Source organism: Chiroxiphia lanceolata, chromosome 8 (genome assembly GCF_009829145.1).
Source record: "Chiroxiphia lanceolata isolate bChiLan1 chromosome 8, bChiLan1.pri, whole genome shotgun sequence".
NCBI classification, from domain to species: Eukaryota; Metazoa; Chordata; class Aves; order Passeriformes; family Pipridae; genus Chiroxiphia; species Chiroxiphia lanceolata.
In genome coordinates this window covers 35,051,683-35,059,197 of record NC_045644.1, presented here as the reverse complement: position 1 = coordinate 35,059,197, position 7,515 = coordinate 35,051,683, and the positions used below count along the sequence as shown (strand labels likewise).

At 39.5% G+C, this 7,515-nt stretch overlaps 1 long non-coding RNA gene across 1 annotated transcript; it reads right to left on the bottom strand.

The window, feature by feature from the left end:
- Positions 1-1,954: 1,954 nt before the first annotated feature.
- Positions 1,955-7,267, bottom strand: LOC116790448. Its single transcript, XR_004358366.1, has 3 exons — positions 7,156-7,267; positions 5,697-5,787; positions 1,955-2,063 (listed from the first exon to the last, which is right to left on the bottom strand). It is a non-coding gene; the product is annotated as an uncharacterized LOC116790448 (long non-coding RNA).
- Between the last annotated feature and the right edge of the window lie 248 nt (positions 7,268-7,515).

Genomic DNA, 7,515 nt, shown 5'->3' with positions numbered 1-7,515 from the left:
TCACAGGGAAGCTCTTGCACAAGAATAAACCATGAACCTCTGGACAGCCTTTCATAATCACCAATTTAATCTGGCTTAAGTCACTGGTAAGTCTGTCACAGGTCTCCCCAGATCCAGAGCTGCGGCTGTAAACCACTTTTAACCTTCCAGCAAAAGATATGTACACACCCATTAGGAGATTAATGCATATATTTTTTCCTCTGTACTTATTACATGAATTTAAAATGATTTAACACAGAATGTACTTTGCAATTCATTTTCTTCTTTTTTCTGTGCTTTTTAAAATCCTCTGACTGTACTTATTGAAAATATCTCTTTTTAAGCTACCCCTTTGAGAAATATTCATGTCCCAAGTGTGTCTTGTGCAGGACTTTCACTGACCTTGTGATTTAGAAAATCACTTTATTTCTGTATCAAAAAAAAGCAGACTTCTTTCAAAAGATATTATCTTATGACAATGTCAGAATATCTTGAATTCCATAAAGGAATGAATAAGAAAGCCTATATAATTTATTTTAATGGGAAGCTTGAGAGAGGCTGAAGTATTAATTTTCATTAAATCGAAAATATAAAACCAGCTATACACTAGAATGAACATCTTGGGAAGAAAAGCAGCAGTCTGCCTTTCAACTTCCTCTCATTCTCCCATCTGACATTCTAAGTTCCTGGCAGATGTCGTCTTTATGAAGTCTCCAGGCCTTTACACAACACTTATGTGGATAGAGCCTTTCCCAAATCTTTGTTCACAAAGCCCAGCCATGATGATGAGTCCTGTACTAGCAGCCCTGTGACAAAATCGTCCCCACACGGCCACTCTAAGCTCCCTTCTAGGTCCACTGGAAGCACTTGGAATAGCTCAAGGGCGAAGCCAAAAAATTGGCCAAAGGCAGTTAAATGAGCCAGCTTTCTGATCCAGCCTTCACACTCGGGCTATGGCTCTGTAAAACCACAGACTGAGAGCTTTAGGGCTCCCGGCACTTCAGCAGCACTGAAGGAGTAAGCTGGAATAAGCTGACACTGCTGACCCTGAAAAATAATTCTTCTGGACCTCAGCACCCAGGATGTACACGGGAACAACCTTACCTTGCACTTCAGTGCTTTGGCATCTCACATCCAAAGGGTAACAATCGTGGCTGAAAACTGAAGGAAGATGTGTTATGTGGCAGCCTGCAAGGCAGAAGCATCGGGAGCCCAGGAACTTCTGACATAATTTCTCCCAGCAGAATAGTTCACTTGGGACACAGTGACCTCTTGGAAGATGGATTTTTGTCTCCGCAGCTGCTGCCCACACAGACTTACTGCTCCAGGGGGCCTCTGGAGGCTTCCACTCCACAGAAGCTAGAGGAAGATCACGACTCAGCTCACAGTAAATCTCAACAGACAGAAGTTCATGTGATTTGTTGAAGTTCCTAGCATTCAGTTTTCAGGTTCTGTATCTTCCTACATTTTGCTGTTTAATTAAAATGTATTTGTGAACTTCAAAAAAAAAAATCGAGCTTCTAGACATACTTTTGGAATATTCAGATCACTGTAGTATTTTCTTTCAGCTGTAAACTCTTTGTTTCCTAGATATAACAGTTGACAAGCCTAAACAGGATGCAGGCAGCAGTCACATCCCAGAGCAAACAGACACAGGGTCTGTTTTGGGGAATCAAGAAGCACCAAATGCAAGCACTCAGTCTCTGTACTAGCCCACAAGGCTCAGGTACAGTCATAACATGCATGACTTTTAAGATATTAACCATACATTCTTTATGTTTGCTACATTTCTGCCTGTTATTTTGCTGGTTTCTGTACAGCTATGTACAAAATATATCACCTAATATATATTTAGAAGAATAATACATTTATATAAATATAAAGTAAACCAAATACAGGTAAGTACATGAATTTACATTCTTAGTAATGTAGCCTTCATACAAATCAGCCATTTCATTTTTACATGTACCTGCATGACTACTGCAGAGGAATAAAACAGCTTCTGTTCACAGCAGCACTGAGGCAGAAGGTGGTTTCCTAAATTTCCTCAGCATCCTGTGGCATGCATGTCCACGATTTTACACCTGTGGTGTGTTAAGAAATCTGACACATATATAACTGGTATTGATTATTTCATATCTGTTTCATACCACCAACTTCAAAAAATAATATCATCTAATTCCATTTGAATTAAAATGAGCTTTTTTAATCCTTTCCTTACTCTTAAATACTTCTGAAGTACCATAGCAACGTTTTCCTTTCTGATTTGTTCCATGGATCTTTAAACTGCAGGACAATCCTTTTCCTGTATTGCCACCTTCTTCATGCAGAGAATGTCCATGACCATGGTTGTACATTATGAGTATGTTGATGCCACATATAATTAACTATATCTCTCAAGCAGAGAAATCTAAGAGAAGTACATTGGTAGCAGCAGTAAAGCAGGACTATGTCCGGGTCAGAGACTATGGAACTGTGGGGAGAAGAAGCCAGGGAAATGGCACTGGTTAGGAAGAAAAAAGGGAATATTAAGTCTATATTGCATCATGTTATTCTGCTCATAACTAACAGCAATTCCTGTCTGTATTTCAAGACTTCTTTAGCAATCAGTAAAGTGTTAATTTTTATTCTCTTCCACACAGACACAAGCAGCCTAATTTTCAGTGAGAGGTTAACAATAAATAATTTAAAACCCTGACAGGAATGTATGAGTTTTGACTGCCTGTGTAGTCAGTTTGACAACTTGAGAAGCAGGAACAGAGCACTGGCAAGAATGAGAAATCCTGTGGTGGCTGCAAGGAATCAGAGAAAGTGCAAAAGCAGCCTCTAATGATCTAAAACCAGGGAAACATGAAACAGCCTCAGATCAGCCCATCAAATCCATTTATGCTGCACAGAAATCCGACACAAGGCTTGGCTTGCCAGGCTGACTTTGCAAGGCCATGAGGATTCAGGGGGCAGGCTGGAACCTCGGAATCTGCCGTGAGGGCAGCACGCACTGGCAATGTGCCTTTTCTATTTTACAGGAGAAAATAAATGCTCAGGGCCAAATACTGTTGAATACCTGCTCCTCCCAATAATTTTAGCAGAGGCTCTCTCTCAAGATCTGGCATCAGGTGCATCAACCCCTGGCATTCCTGGCACATTTTGTACCTGCTTTGAAAGGTGTTTTTCCTGGCTGCTCGAGGAACCATCTCAAATATCAATCTCCCCTTATATCAAATTCCAGACTACAGCCATACTCAATTGAAATGCCAAGGATTTAGTCTCTTCTATCTCTCAAGGCTTTTCATGCAATTGTCTTGAGAGCTGGTGCCTTCTGCCAAGTGATTAATGTTTTGTATTGGAAATGGTTTGATCCCTTTATAATAATTTATGGTTTATATATACAGGGCATCCACTGACTGACTGGCATTTCTAGTGTCCCAGGAAGCATATTTTTAAAGATAGATTCAAATACTCAAAATCAACACCTTAGTGGAAAAGTAAAGACTAATCATGTCATCTACTCATATATTCTGTTTAATTGAAAAGCTTGGGATTTTATTGGAAGACTTCAGCATCTTCTTTATTGAGAAGGACAGTGAGAATGGTTGCACTCTTATTTACGATTAGAACTATCCTGCTAAGTTTTTCATAACTCTTCATCCTAAACTATGCTCCTCTGAGACAGTATATGTACAAGGATTTCAAGTTATTTTATACACATCCCATCTTTTTCTGTTTTTAATAGCAAATCATTCTTAATTTGATATATCCTAAAGCAGAAGTTTTCCGTCATTTCACATAGTCTCTGGACGTAATTTTCCCTCCTCCTCCATTTTCTAATACTGTTTCAATCAATTTTAAACTCAGTTGCTTTTGTGGCATGTACAGAACCTGAATTTTTAGAGGTCTGAAAAATGACAACATCTAAGATAGTAAAATGGTCGCTCGATATGAAGCTAAGCACAGGCTTGTATTCATTACAACCAACCCTAATCAAAAGCAAAAACATTCCACTCTTAACAGAAAATTAAAGACAGGCAATCAACATTGATAAACCACTGCTTAGTTTAAAAGTTAATTGAGAAGAACTTTAATGAGGGAAAAGGGAACACTCTATCTGCCTTCCAAGCCAGTCGGCCTCAAAGTACCAAAACACTGCATTAGTATGGAGCTTTTTATTATTAGTTATCCTGGCCATAACAACTTCACTCTATTCCTCGTTGCTCTGTACAAAATCCCAGGAAGCTGGTAAACCCTAGCAATACAGAAAAGGCCTTCCTGGGTAATGTAACAACTCCTAATTGTTTCTTGTCTAGCACAGCTCCAAGATTTTGAATCGATATTTAGAAGACAATCTCTATAACTTCACCCAAGAGGGCAAATTTTGAAGCAAGTATCTATGTATCCCTGCATTGCTGTTATATTATAATGTGCATTTGCATATTAGATCTAATTCAAGGGCAGACCACTGGAATGCCTCACATGATTTAGAGCATGAATCATTCAAAGTCCCTGACGAAAAGAAAGGACTCCAGTAAGAATAAGGGTAGAGAGCTACTCCTGGGACAGTCACGACGCAGATACAGGGACAAGAACAACTGGGCAGACAGCAATTCTGTAGAAAATAATCTAATCCATCATAAACTGAATATAACTCAGCCTGCTGCAGCAGTGGGTCTTTGTGAGTGACTCATACTTTCTGATTTTTCAGGAGGGTGCTCAAACACTGCGTCTCAGCTGGGAGATGTAATTACCAGCAAAGAGACTGTGCCTTCCCAAACTGCCTTTGGCAGCTCCTGAATATTTAAGACCTGCTGCTGTTTTAGTGCAAAGACAAGGGGGAAAAAAAAGCAGCAATCTTCAGCTCATCTATTTGCTTTTGGCCCGTTTCAGTTCAAGTCATTCACAAGGTGAGACGTGATCAAGCAATTTTCTAAAAGCTTCTTGACTCCAGCTGTTTGGCTACTTTTGAAGGCAGCTCCTACTGCAGAGTCAAACATGAAACGTGATTTGGAATTCTCCAGGTTGACTTTGCCTTTAAGTGGTGTAGGAGTTTTCACACAGGCTGTAACTGCTCAGAAATGGGCAGGTTTAGCAATCTCTGCTTGGGAAGATTTCAAACCTGGTCTGTCCCCCTTTCAAACCTGTCTGACATCAGGCATGACAATTTAATGCAATCCAGCTGCTGGGCCAGTCCACACACACTCAAGTGTATCTCAGCATGTGCTACAAAGGGTTTGAAGCAGTACTAAATATTTTTCTAGACTTACTGCCTTTTTCAAGCCATGTTCCTTTTTTGATCCATTTCTATGTGCTATCGCTGGTCCTAAAAAGGATAAAAACGTAGAAATAGTACTTTGAAATTGTAAACCTTGGGAGGAGGTTTCTGAAATGAACATTACATTTTTGTCCCTAAAGCAGTTTCATCCCAACCAATAATGAAGACCTAAAAATTTCTATGATTCCAGAGTTGGACACAGAGGTTCTGTGCCTGAGCTATAAAAGACTTCTCTGAGAGAGCTTCACCATGAAGATCAGCAGTTCCTAGATGTCAAGTTCATAGGTACTAATTTATGACATCAGTATGTTTGTAGTTAGGAGTACAACAGATGCCTTATTCCTATTTTGATTCCCTGTGATGCACATAAGGAATCATTACTGTTCCAGCACCTGGCATCCACAGATCCACACACATCCCCCACAGTAAACTCTGTGAGCCTTGTACTCACCCTGCACAGCTGAACATCCAGGCTTTGGCTCTGCAAATTGCTTAGGCTCCAATCTGGGATGTCAAGAGACCTCAAATGACTCCTTATTCACCTAGATATGGATAATGAGCACTAGTAACTTCAATGAACTGATTAATGGAGACATTAAAATGAATATTTACATTTACTGTTAGAATTTCCAGGTTTGTTCTTTTAAAAACTGCATTTGCAGTACATAACATTAATAAACAGAGAACTGGATATATCACACTGGGGATGTATCACACACAGCTTTACATATTCTCACCCATTTTTCTAGGAATTCAGAGTACCCCTTTTTCTGAAGGTATCAGGAGTGAAATAAAACTATTTGCAAAGGCAGAAGACATAAAATAGACATAATATACAGAAATAAAATAACAGCAAAATAGGTGTGCCAGAATACTTCTGCTTTAGCAAACGCTCCAAGCTCCATCTGCCTTGTACTGATACAAGTGGCCCTTCACAGCACCAGGTACTGGACAGGCAGTAAAACATTCTCAGTGGGGCTGAAAGCAAAAGGGTTCTAAGGCAAAGGGGAGTTGTGGTATGGCATAATGGCACACCATTTCTGTGATCAAAAAACCCTCACTCTGAAATGTAAACTTTAACTTGGACCTGTCCCAACATCATTCACGGGAAACTAACAGTTACAGATTCTGAATTTGCAGCTTTTCATAATGTAGATTTTTTCCTATCATTTGTATTTTCTTGGTTAGCTTTAATTAACTTCTTTCTACGCTCATAAACTTGGAGAGGATTTGCTCTAAGCTCTTACATCTCTAGCCTATATTAAGATATTTTAAGCTTTAAACCTCCAGTATATTTAATGGGTTTAGACAATTTAAGGAAGGAAAAAGTGATGGCAAAATGCACCCAAGCTGAACATTTTTGCATGAACTTTCTATTTGACACAACTTAAAATTTGTTCTAGGATGGCCTAAAAACTTCTGAATGGGCCCAACCAAAACAAAAATGTACTTTATTTCCCACGAAATAAAATGTGGCAAGCTGGGAAAGAAAAAGATGGGGGCACACGGGGGGAACAGAAAGAGCTAATGCAAACTGAAGCATAAAAAGACTGTAGTAAACAGTAACTAAAAGGGCTGCTTCAGGGAAGCAGCTTTTTGAGTCCATTAGATTAAGAGGTTGGGCTTTCAAAAATGCTGGGAAAAACGGAATATTATAAAGAAAGCAAATCTGTAATGAAAGGTAATAGTTATGGGTGAGTGTTTGAAAAGAAGCACAGTCATTTACAAAAAGAGATCCTTCTTCTGGTACATGGTGGACCTGACTCTAAAATGCCTATCTGTATTATTCATAATTCAAAATATTTGTTTTATCTACAGTGACAGAGCAATTCTCTTCCATTTGCTAATACACAGAGCATTAATAGTATACCCTTAAGCATTATGTCCTCCCCATGAAACACCAGTCTTACCAGAACATGACAGGAGATTCCTGAAGATAATTTTCCCTTTTAATCTCGTCATTCAGAGGGACAGAAAATACGGTCCCTACTGTTTTTCCTTTCTGCTCTTCTCCTCATTTTTACCCACACAGAGATCCTCAGCTAGATGGAGAAATCTGACTGCTTTTGGTACCAGCAGAATCGATGGCATGACAGACACAACTCTTTCCTGCCCACATGAGATGGGAAGAAAATTCATACTTTGAAGGTCAACTAAATACAGATTTTGGAGTCCCACTCACCCTCCAGGCACTAGTTCAAGCTCTTTCCCTCCTTTTGAGGAAGCATTGCTCTCCCCTGTAAGCACACTAAGGATTGACTCTCTTTCTC